Source organism: Sinohyriopsis cumingii, chromosome 14 (assembly GCF_028554795.1).
Source record: "Sinohyriopsis cumingii isolate HCF-2022 chromosome 14, ASM2855479v2, whole genome shotgun sequence".
Taxonomy (NCBI): Eukaryota; Metazoa; Mollusca; class Bivalvia; order Unionida; family Unionidae; genus Sinohyriopsis; species Sinohyriopsis cumingii.
The window spans coordinates 62,394,276-62,406,915 of NC_142974.1; positions in this window are offsets into that span (position 1 = coordinate 62,394,276).

The following is a 12,640-nucleotide window of genomic DNA, read 5'->3' on the forward strand; positions in this document are numbered from 1 at the left end:
AAAGCTACTGGTAAGGTTTGACAAATACCCACATTGGCTGAATTTGAGACTTCAACCGACGAGAAAAGTGAAGTGGCAGTGATCCCTATCGGATAGCGCTTTAGACGACTCAGCAACTTGGGGACCTAAGTACTGGATTCATATGAAACTATAAGAAGACGTTTAATGTTAATATTTAGAACATCATTAAATATCAATGACTTTACCATTTGACTTAGCGGAATCATTTTATCCAGATAGACTGCTTACATGATATATAATGACGTGGTATTTTACATGTTACATCAAATTATGTGATACGGTATTTATCATACATCATCAAGAAGGGATGTTACATTTTATGCCACGTGTCATGCTGTTATCGAGGCATATTGTAATGGCCATGACCTTACAATATTTAATGACGTACGTGGTAAACTAAACTATATTCTGAGCCGGACAAATTTGTAATTTAAAGACGTGTACCGACATTCCATTTATATTTTATTTCACGTCACGAATGGAAATATACATTCTTTTGATTTTAATGAAGGCTTTTAACAGGCGAAACTTGTATTATATCATCATTTAAATTAGGTTACTTTTCTCTCCTATTTTATGCACAGTATTTGTTGTGAATACCATGTTCGTTTACATAAATTTCACCATTCCCGTACATACTTTTTACATTTGAAGTTTTTAGTGCGTAATACTATCACAGTTTATATTCCCTTCAATATATTGTATTGTGTTGCTTACCTGGCCAAAGGGCAGGTAAACTAATAGTATGGCTCTTGGTATATTCTGTGGTGTCAGTCCTTCCCTGGCTGTATGCTGCCATTGTTTGTCAAATTTTGTTTTACTGTGAACTATCTAAAGGCTTAATTTCCAGTCAGATCATGATCTTGGATATGTTTGATTTAGAGTAACATTTATTACTCCTTATTGCGCTTGATCTTTAACATTTACTAAACCTGAGTACATTCTTGTGTGCTTCATTTGTCTACAATTATAATGTTTCCTATATTATTTTCATTTCAGATTATTAATGTTTTCAATGAGAAAGGTGTACATATTCATGCTAATAGTTTCATACTTTTTCCTGTACAAATTCACTTTTATTAAGCTTATTTTGTTCATTTTTCAATTCAGAAAAAGAGTACAGAAAAAGGCGAATTCAGTGAATGACTTTGAAAAATAAGCCATCCTTCTACATTCCTTTTGAATAGAGAAAATTAAATTTGCTGCTCGCAATTGAAATTATTGTACGTTTCAGTCCGCTATTCACTTAAAACCAGCAATGCATGTACCTCGGTTGTGTCTCCGCAAGAAGTGTTTAAAAGGTAACCAGCTTAGCAAGATTGAACTTCCCAATATTCCCTTGTTATCAACCAAGATGGATGTCAACCAATGTTTGTGATCATGATTCTCCTGCTGAACGTCTTGGCGTTTTACAATTTCTGAATTGTTCCGTGTGTTCTGGTACAAAATAACGTTTCTTTTTCTGAAATACACTGCGTCATTTATAAATACTCCCATTTAGTTTTGTTATTAAACGATGGTGCAACATTCCTACACTTATTGGGATTGAATATATCAATGGTACGCATTACGCTCCAGATGGTCCGTGCTATTGTGAATTATGAACACTGCTCTTAAAACTTCTTCCATTCAAATGTCTTTAATAGTGCTATTTTCATTCTTTTCGAAACCTTTTGTTTTACTAGGACATATTTAAAGAGGAAAATGTTCATGTTAGTTTCACTCAGTAGAACATATTTCAAGATGAGTATTTCCTCCTAGTCTCAATTTCGCAATAAGCATGAGTTTGATCAAAGTATAGCTTGATTACGTAAAGATGCAAGTTTTCCTTTTTAAAAAAAATAAAGCTGTATCAAATAAAAGGTACATGTATACAAGATTTTGACATGATAATTAAAGGTTATGATCTGACGTTAACTTCGGTAAAAAAATGGAAAAATGTCTCACATTTAATAAAAGTAAGAATTCTAAAAACAACTCCACGAACCCACACTCAACCATTATTACGTAGGTTTCAATTCCTGCAAAAAGTGTAATAAAGTAATTAAATTGGTTTCAGTTTAGACTTTACTTGACGAGTTCAGTTATATTGTTTATTTATGCAGACTGATTGCTCTATAAAAAGAACAACATCATAACTGAGTCTAACATATCTAAATGAATTACTAACGGTCTTCAGTCTATAGTAGGAGCATTTGCGTAATGACTTATTAATTAACTTGTAATACGGCATTCGTAACGATCATATTTGATTTGACATGCTTGATTTGGCGTTCAATGCACCTGTGTGATAAGTATTTCTGCATTGCATACCCAGATCGGAATTACTTTCTTTTCGTGATTTCGTTGATGTTCTCACGTAGTCTTAGTGTATCGTCCTTTTAAAAAATATCAGTTCATTCTAGACGTATTCCACTTAGACGATGTGTGTCACTGGTTGATAAATCTAAATTCATTTTCTATTTTACTCATCCGGTAATACAGAAAGTTTGTTGCGAGTCGGTGGAAATAACTATTTTAAAATGACTTATGAATGAACCAATTTGGGCCTGACAGCTGTGATGTATCCTTACGCTTTGTCAACTATGTTATTTATGCGTGTACACCTCTTTGTGTCGTAATAAAAGCCTCTGTTCCAAACGTCAAGCTTTGCTAGCTGTGTATTCTAGTTAAACGTGACATATCATGTTGATGGCATTTAGAAGATCTGAATATTAAGATGGATGATAAACATTCACTATACTCTTTAATATTAATACACGATATGATGGCTGGTATTGTACGAAAGTATAGCATAAAACCTCATTTGTCAGCTTTGGTCACCTGAACGTCCGGGGAATTCGATCATACACTTGTACCTCTTTTCCAAGTAAGCATTTTTGACAGTGGTTACATTTATAGTAAAAGGCAGTAAAAGGTGAATTCACTAAATGACTTTTTGAAATTATTGTACCTTTCAGTCTGCTATTCACTTAACACCAACAATGCATTTACCTCAGTCGTGTTTCCGCAAGAGGTGCTTAAAGGTAAGCAGCTCAGTAAGCTCAGTAAGATTGAACTATCCAATATCCCCTTGTTATCAACCAGGACGGATGTCAAGCAAGGTTTGTTATCTTTATTATCCTGCTGAACGTCTTGGCGTTTTAACATTTCTGAATAGTCCCATGTGTTCTGGTACAAAATTACGTTTTCTGAAATATACTGCGTCATTAATACACACTCCCAGTTTGTTTTGTAATTAAACGATGGTACAGCATTTCTACACGTATTGGGATTGAATATTACGCATTACGCTTACAGATGGTCAGTGCTATTATGAATTATGAACACTGATATTAAAACTTGTTCCATTCAAACGTCTGTAATAGTGCTTTTTTCATTCATTTTGCGAAATTTTGTTTTACTAGGACATATTTAAAGAGGAAAATTTTCATGTTAATTTCACTCAGTAGAACATATTTGAAGATGAGTATTTCCTCCTAGTCTCAATTTCACAATAAGCATGAATCTGATCAAAGTATAGCTTGATGACGTAAAGACATAAGTTTTCCTTTAAAAAAAATTAAAGTTGTATCAAATAAAAGGTACACGTATACAAGATTTTGACATGATAATTAAAGGTTATGATATAACGTTACCTTCGGTAACAAATCCACGAACCCACATTCAATCATCATTACGTATGTTTCAATTCTTGCAAAAAGGATAATAAAGTAATGAAATTGGTTCCAAGTTAGACTTTACTTGACGAGCTCAGTCATATTGTGTATTTATGCAGACTGATTGCTCTATGAAAGAACAACGACATAACTGTGTCTAACATATGTAAATGAATTACTAACGGTCTTAAGTTTATAGTAGGAACGTTTGCGTAATGATGTATTAATTAACTTGTAATAAGGCATTCATAACGATCATATTTGATTTGACATGCTTGATTTGGCGTTCAATGCACCTGTGTGATAAGTATTTCAGCATTGCATACCCAGATCAGAATTCCTTTTTTTGGTGATTTCGTTGATGTTCTCACTTAGTCTTAGTGTATCGACCGTTTAAAAAAAATATCAGTTCGTTCTCGACGTATTCCACTTAGAAGCTGTGTGTCCCAAGTTGATAAATCTAAATTCGTTTTCTTTTTTACTCATACGTTAACACTGAAAGTTTGTTGCGAGTCGGTGGAAATAACTAGTTTAATATGACTTATGAATGAACCAATTTGGGCCTGACAGCTGTAAAGTATCCTTACGCTTTATCAACTATGTTATGTATGCGTGTACACCTCTTTGTGTCGTAATTCAAGCCTCTGTTCCAAAATAGTCAAGCTTTCCTATCTGTGTGTTATAGTTAAACGTGACACAGCATGATGAGGGCATTTAGAAGATCTGAATATTAAGATGGAGGACAAACATAGATTATCTTCTTTTCGATAATCTTTAACATCAATGCACGATATGATGGCTGGTATTGTACGAAAGAATAGCATAAAGCTTCATTTGTCAGCTTTGGCCACCCAAAACATCCGGGGGATTGGATCATACACTTGTACCTCTTTTCCAAGTAAGGATTTATGACTGTGGTTAAATTTAGAGTTCGCTACTTATAAATGTCGTTATTTAAGTAAATGTCTGAGTAGTTTGAATGCACGTATACTAAATTGAAATCGAAACTATCGGCCTTTGTTTAGGGATGCTTTAAAGACAGCTATGTTGCCTTCCTTCTTTAAATGATTAAATACATGAAAACCTTTCTATGAAAACAAATGTTTTACTGAACTAGAAAGATCCGCTTTAGCCATCCAGTCTATGTATCATTCTTATGAAGTATTGTGCACATTTGTAGTCGTATAATCTGTTGTCACACAGTGGTCTTCTATATAAATTGTATATGGTGAAGGGGAGGTAAGTCGAATAGATTGCGTTTAACTTATGTCTCCATAGTCATTCTCCGCTTTGTAAAATCGTACACTGACTTGTTATTAAATCCTCTCCCATTTCCTATACTTTTGTTAGTGGAAAATAATCGATATTGCAGTGAGAAATTAATCATGGAAGTATTCCTTTTCGCTAATTAGTATTTGGTCTTAACCACGTAATCACTGAATGACATCATTGATCATTGGCTGTCAATTTGTTATACATCTCACATTTTCCTCAAACGAGGAAACCTACCTGTCATTCATATAGCAGGGTTCGAACACGTTCTTTTTGTTTTGTAAATAGCCATACCAGTTGCTGAAGGAGCGATTTTTTAAAAACATTTTATCTCGGGACTGTCTCGTTCAGAATGCAAATATACATAACTGTAATACGTAAATTGATAAACTGATAATTAATGGAGAATGCTTATTGTCATTTAAAAGTAATAACACCATGAAGATGATTTGTATAACATCATTAGTGTGAACAATTGGTTAATAATGGTCTGACTGATTTATATGTTCTAACTTTCGGCATGACTATCATACACACACTTATTGCATTAAGGAATAATTTGGTATATTGGCTGTCTCAACAATATTTAATCATTTATAATGGTAAAGTGTAGGATTCATGACCTCAACTCGTTCACAAATTTCCACAAATTCTTCAAAACGACAAAAGTGCTTCCTCTCTGAAAAACAAACATAACGTTGGGAGTGGGGAAGACATATTTCCACAACACAGCATAGAGCCTGAGTATGATTATACTTATATGCCAATGCCATGAAATGCATATTTTTAAGAAACCATTCGTGTCTTGTCTATGCTATGATTGTTAGGTCTACTAGTCATAGACAAGAATAACTTATGGATGGACCCTTGAATGTATCGTCGTCTAATGTCAGTCACCCTTCTATCCGTGGTGCCATCTTAAAAATATGTATATGAGTACTTTTCATAAATATATCGTCATAACAACATGGAACATTCAAAACAACCATATTCATTGTACTTGGTATGTATCAAATGCAAATTTACTTGGCCGACTGCTCCCCAATGAACAGTCATATTAAAATCAGGTTTTCCCATAAATACTTATTGTGGTATTTTGCTTGTTCTGAATTCAAGTAGTGCTGAATTGACGTATAATATAACCGGCATAGCAGCTTTACTGGACAACTCTGCATCGCTACTTCTCCTGAACGAAAATCAGAATCAACAAGAGTCTTCGTTATTAGCTTTGTAATATACCTAGGTCTTCGGATTTGCAATGATTCAAATGTGATTCTAACGTGGCTGTTCTAATGTTCATGTCGACATTATGTTTTCACGTAACGATTTCTGATGATGATTCATTGTCAAAAATAAAAGGTGCTCTTCTCGCTTATTCAATAAGACTACCATAGCCATATATATTACCTAGAATGTGCTCAGAGCATGATGCTGCACGATTCAACAGTATTGTAGATACATCCGTAAGACAAAGATTTAGCTCTGATTTTGTAAGTATTTTATGCTCTGACCATTTCTTGCAATAGTTAAACAATATTAGTAAGGAATCATTTTCAGGAAGAACAAGATATAATAATAGAAACGTTCATTACCAATGTTTTGTTTACAAGACTTGGAAGATGACATATGTGTTCACAGTATCCAATTGTTCTTGTAAATGACAGTTGAAGTAACCATGTCAACATTTAGGAAATTGATATCATAAAAAGCAAATTATCTTCATTACCTGGACCGTTCTGTATTAACAATTTGATTTGTTGTAACTGCAACAGTTGTATAAGCAAATCTGAATTTCACAAATTCTGTATTGGTGCCTCACACAACCTACACATTCGCAAAATGTTTTAGTCGATAAAGGTTCCGGAAGTCTAAGGCGACAAACATTACTCATGTAGTGGAAGGAAAGAACTACACTTTGTCAAATATTTACTAATGGAATGACCCCTCATGTTTGCACATATCACAGTTTAGACCACTCACGCTTAACTATTGATGGACTTACAAAGTCATGATAATTTGCCTTGAATTCCTGATGCCTTATTAAGTCCTGACCATTACAGGTAAATCATACTCTAGTGTAAACGAAAAAAGTCAATTATAATTAGTAATTGCTTATATATTATGTAACCCAGTAAATTGCATGTGTAACTGATATTTCTAACATTATATTTAATTTCTAGATGATAGAAAAATGTAAGTATTGTTCCTAGTATTTTGAGCAGAAACATCATACTAAATCAGAGGTATTGAAATTAGATAACATATTTTGTTCAGGCTAAACATTTTAAAAAGTACAAATAATATAATGGAGTTACCAAGATGCAATATGTAACTGTATTCCGTTTCGTTTCAAACTAAATAACTGTTTAAAGCTTCATGTCTAAAAGAATGTAACCCGGATCTGGATATTTTAGTTTTGACATCTCCAACGTGAGTTATTATCTAAATGAATAACCGGAATTTTAGCTAACTACTAGACATCCCAAGTGGGTTAGACATTGCCTATTTAAAAGTTTGAAAACATCTACTTCCATAATTGTAGCCACGTGATGTATGTTTATAGAGTTAGCAAATTTGCCAAATCGAAGTGTATTTGATTTAAATTTGTTTCACTTGTCTAATGCGACTGCTGAAACGACAATTCAAGGGCAATAAGCTAACTTTGACACGACGAATCACATAAGGTAGTTTTTTCTTATTGTGTGACGTATGGTGTTATTTAGCTGAGCATGATCCTAACCCATTATCGCCGAGTATTTATATGAGTTATGGTTTAGGAGCTAGTGATTGGTTAGAATTATTTGGGGAACAAAATATCATATTATAAAAACGGTTCGGCTTTAATTTTGTCTGAAATATATACGCGAATAACTTGAATTGATTAAACTTTTGACAATAGTTTAATCTATTGTAAGAAAACAAATTTGAATCCCGATAAAGCACGATATTCAAACTTTTATTAGAGAAATATTACATTCTTCGCGCACATGCAAAGTTTTAGTCGGCATTTAGATTGTGTTAACATATCCAGTAATTACACCTAATATTAAGGGAATCCTGGATTCATCAAAGCTTTTCTAAGGCATTCCACGCATGATCTACACCATCTCATGGCTCTGTCATGGATTGAATGAAATTATATTCCGTTCACGTTTTTGAGTCCGATCATACTTTTTTAAGACGTGTCTCGTAACAGGTTTTTCTCATTTCGTTTAAAGGATAAGATATGTGTCTTAAATTTCAAAAAGGTAACTTGCATCACTTATAGCAAACATGGTATATTTCGTTTTGACTAAAGCTCAGTCCTTCGTGATACATCTGTCTTATAGAGCATGCATATTTGACAATACTTTCAAAATGCATATGCAATCACAATATAAGTGCAACGTGTTACATGTTGCCTTCTTGTCTAAGTTTTCTTCTATTATACCATGTCATCACATTTTTCGTCGTGCTCTTCTAGAAGTATGCAATATACCCATTATATGCATAATGCGGACCTAGAAACTTTAACTGTCTGATAATATAGATTGCGAGCAATCCTTATCAAAGTAGAAAGTGAAAAGATCTACCAAATGTAATAACAACTCTTTCCGAAATTGAAATTCCAAAACGTATCACTTGCATGTGTTGAAAATTGTAAGCTCTTTGAACTTAGCAATACATTTATTTGGAACCTCTATATTATAAATATAATTTAACATGCATCTGAATTGCAAAATATATTAAAGTATGCTTCACATACTGCCTGATTAAAAAATCCATAATTATTATAAACTTATCATACGTTAGACCTCTGTTACAAAATGGACTCATTCGGATGGATGGTTTAACATAGTCTCAGTTAGAATACAGTTGGAGACTTCAGGGAGAGTTAGAGGTCTAACCAGAGGTGTCTACTGACATCCATTATTTATTAGAAATGTGGAAGGACCCTTTCTCCAACTGAAGCATATCCCAAAACTGAAATTATTTGAACGATTGTTGAATTTGTTGTTTTGTTGTGGTAGTATGGAGAGGAACTAGGCGCGATTTGCGCAATTAACAAAATAACGCTGGATTAAAATCTAGATTTGAAATGACAGAACGAGAAACAAATAATTCATACATGTTTTATTTTCATTTAGAATTGTTCAAATAACATCATCAAGACGCATATCAACAGCTTATAACGCCTTTGTATACTCCCTTCCTTATAGTGTTTAAAGCATATGATCTTTGATTTCTTTCTTTTTCTTCTTCTTTCCGCTTCTCGTGCACCATTATTTTGTTCCAATTTGTCTATGACGAATGAATGATCACTTGTGGGAAACTATAGCCTGACAACATTTGCATAACTTAGCAAATTAATAAACAAAAGCGTAATCGGCACATATATTATATCTCAACATTGGGCAAGTAACTAACAAAAGAAACAAAAATCATGTCAAAATACCACATCAGCTAGACATAACGTACACGCACGCTGTCTGCGTTGTAGAATTGCTATACTACATATCTTCCTCACTGCAAACGTATTACATCTTTGCAATTGAGATACGAGAAGGAACAAACTATATGTACGTTTTCTTCGTTACATTTTGAGGTAAAATATTGTAAATGCCGGAAGAATCTTGTCCTATAAGTCACTATATTATGAAATGATGGGTTTCTACGCGTTAAACTATAGACACAGTCGGTAAGACAAAATTCTAACCTCGTGCTTGGAAGGGACACTATTTACGATTTAGATATTGCATCGTGTTCTAATTGTTTTTCAAGAGGCCTGAAGCAGGTTGCTCGTAACGTTAGTAGGATAATACAGTGAGGCAGATGCTCTTTTGCAGCATTCTTAACAGAATTCAATGCTTATTTTCGGTTTTGTAGAGTTAAAATATCGTATTTTGTTCAAGGTAATCCTTTAAATATTGCTTTCATGATAGTTCAGGGCATCTGTGTTTAAAGTGGATTCGTGACGTGCATCTGCGATATTTATTGGTCCTAGTTTCCTAGAATACGTTTTTGGCGTTCGATTTATGAACTGTATTATGCTTTAGGAGGTCACAGATGAATAAGCTTTTAGGATGTGCAGGCTGCTCCTTTTTATATTGGAGCCTTGAATGAATATACGTTTCTACCGCATACCTGATAGACGTTATACTGTTTCAGTCCAGACTGAATATGCTTTCAAGGCAATGGCTCATGTGGTTATATTGTTTTGGGTGTCGGGGATGAATGCGTCTTAGGACGAACACTAATGGTATCTATAGTGTTTTGGCGGTCTAAGATGGATATGACTGTAATTATGCTTTTCTAAGATGCATGTTTATTAGACGGTCATGGATCAATACTCTTTCGTGAAATGTGCTTTAAGTTTTAATATTATGTTTTAATAGGCTATAATCAATATGCGCTTTTAACATGTGCGTTTGATCTCATCTAATATCCTCTATGTGACCAATGGACGATCGCTGTGTATATTATGTAATCCATCGGGATGGTCTAGATCAAGTTTTAAATATATGTCCTATGTCTCACTTATTATCAATATTATTTATTTGCTTGATATAATTAGTACATTTCAACCCATAAGCAGGCATGTCTGCATATTGTCCCTGTGATACGGACTGGAAAGATACATATGTCACACACTTTTGGAGTCGAATGCTTCTTTTGTCGTTAATTTATCCTCGTCAAATCTAAAACCTATAACATAAAGACAAGTATCCTATCAAACTGCTATAGCTCACTAACTGATTCAGTTATTTTAAAGTCACAGTATGTTGCAGGTTTCGAGCTTCATTTCCCATACTGATGAAAGACGTTTATTTTGTTTATTGGAAAGCATGCCACTTTTATGTTCGTCGGAACTTTGTCTAGCAAGAGACTTTATAAAATGGTCGTCATCTCACCTGAGACAATTATTATTAGAATGAACCGTTCCTTAACAAATGGCAGTAATATGACAGCAATCCTATAACTCATCACCCACCTACAATTTTAATCCGCATATAGCAGGAAAATATGTATTTTCAAATTAATTTTTTGTGTTCAGTTATGTGCTGTTGCGCTATCCTTTTTTAAGTCGTTATTTATTTCATTTCATCATCTAAGTAACAAATAAAATATAATCAATGGAAAGTTATTCCCCCAGTAGAATACCATAGTCGCATCAATTTCATCCCTTCAAATACAATATAGGCGTATTCAGTTGGAGGTTATTTGGATACTTTACAGGCTTAAGGATTAAAATATCAGCGGTACAATACCATATTCAAGACCATTCCATCACATCATACGAAGAGAAATGCGTACCCACGTGGAGTTCGTTTGGCTGCTTTCTCTCCTATATCATCCATTTTGACTGTAGCCATATAATTCAGTGTATCAGAATCAATACAAATATAATATGGTTCAGAAATGTGATTATAAACATTTTAAAGTATATAATTCTAAACCACTTTGCTGGTAGCACGGTACGCTTGGACCATTATTATATACTCTTATAATGAAAATATGATTTTCTTGAAAGGAGTCTCGAATAGAAACGTCAATTCATATTTTAAATACAACATTCTTTTGTTCATTTTTAAGGCTTCTGTATATATATACAGGCAAATGTTTTTGAAGTCATGCATACTCAGTTTTCTTCCCTTCTGATATAAACAGTAGATCAATAATCCTTTCTCTTTATTTCAATACTGGTTTATTGGGTAAGACATGTGATTTCATTATCATTATCGGTGTCTAATGTATAGCTAGTGTTTTCCAAAGTTAATGTGATTGATAAAATATATTTGACATTCGTACTAAGTCCTTTCCAAAGACTCATAATACAAGATTATTAATAGTGAGGTCGTATTTTGCAGAATTAGGACCACTTACCACACTATACACTTTAAACGTTCATTTAAAAGTTCTACCAATTTGAAAATCATCATCTGATTTTTTTTTATTAGTGGTACTTTTCTTCCAACCACTAATGCTTTTAAAACCTAATTAGATATATTAATTCACTCAATTGTTCAGAATATTGAGAAAAATATCGTTATCAAACGGCTTATTTAACAATCATCAGTCAGAATTCCCACTTCCCAGTCAATGTTTTGCACTGCTGTGACAGCGGTTTGTCAAACAAGGGTGTATTAAAATGTTTAATTGATATTTGTGACGAATGGGAGTTTTAATGAAACATAATATATGTGTAACTACAAAGAAGCTTGACATATAACTTGTATTTTTACTATACACATTTTCTGCAATCATTCATAACGAATTCATACTTAGAAGATAAAAAATAATTTGGCACAATTACTGAACCAAACTATGTCGATATCAAGTGAATTTTTGATTTATTTTATGAGAATTATTACTTATGATATCATATAGTCTCTTCAGCCAATGGAGTTACTTAGAAAATGAGCTTGGCAATACGTAGATAAAGATTTGAACTGCATACATTGGGTAGGTGGAAGAAAATCGAATCGTTCAGACTATTCGTATTTCCTAAATAATAGAAGAAAACAGTATGTGATAAAACTGGCACAGATGATTTGAGGTTGTTACGTTTAAGAAAAGATTCGCTCCACTTTATATTAAGTTGGAGTCAGTTCATAGAAGGGAATTGGAAGATTGTAATTTCAAGACGTGCCGCAACCAGTTCATTTGACGATAAAGATATGACTCGCGTTTTCAAAGCTTAATCAACA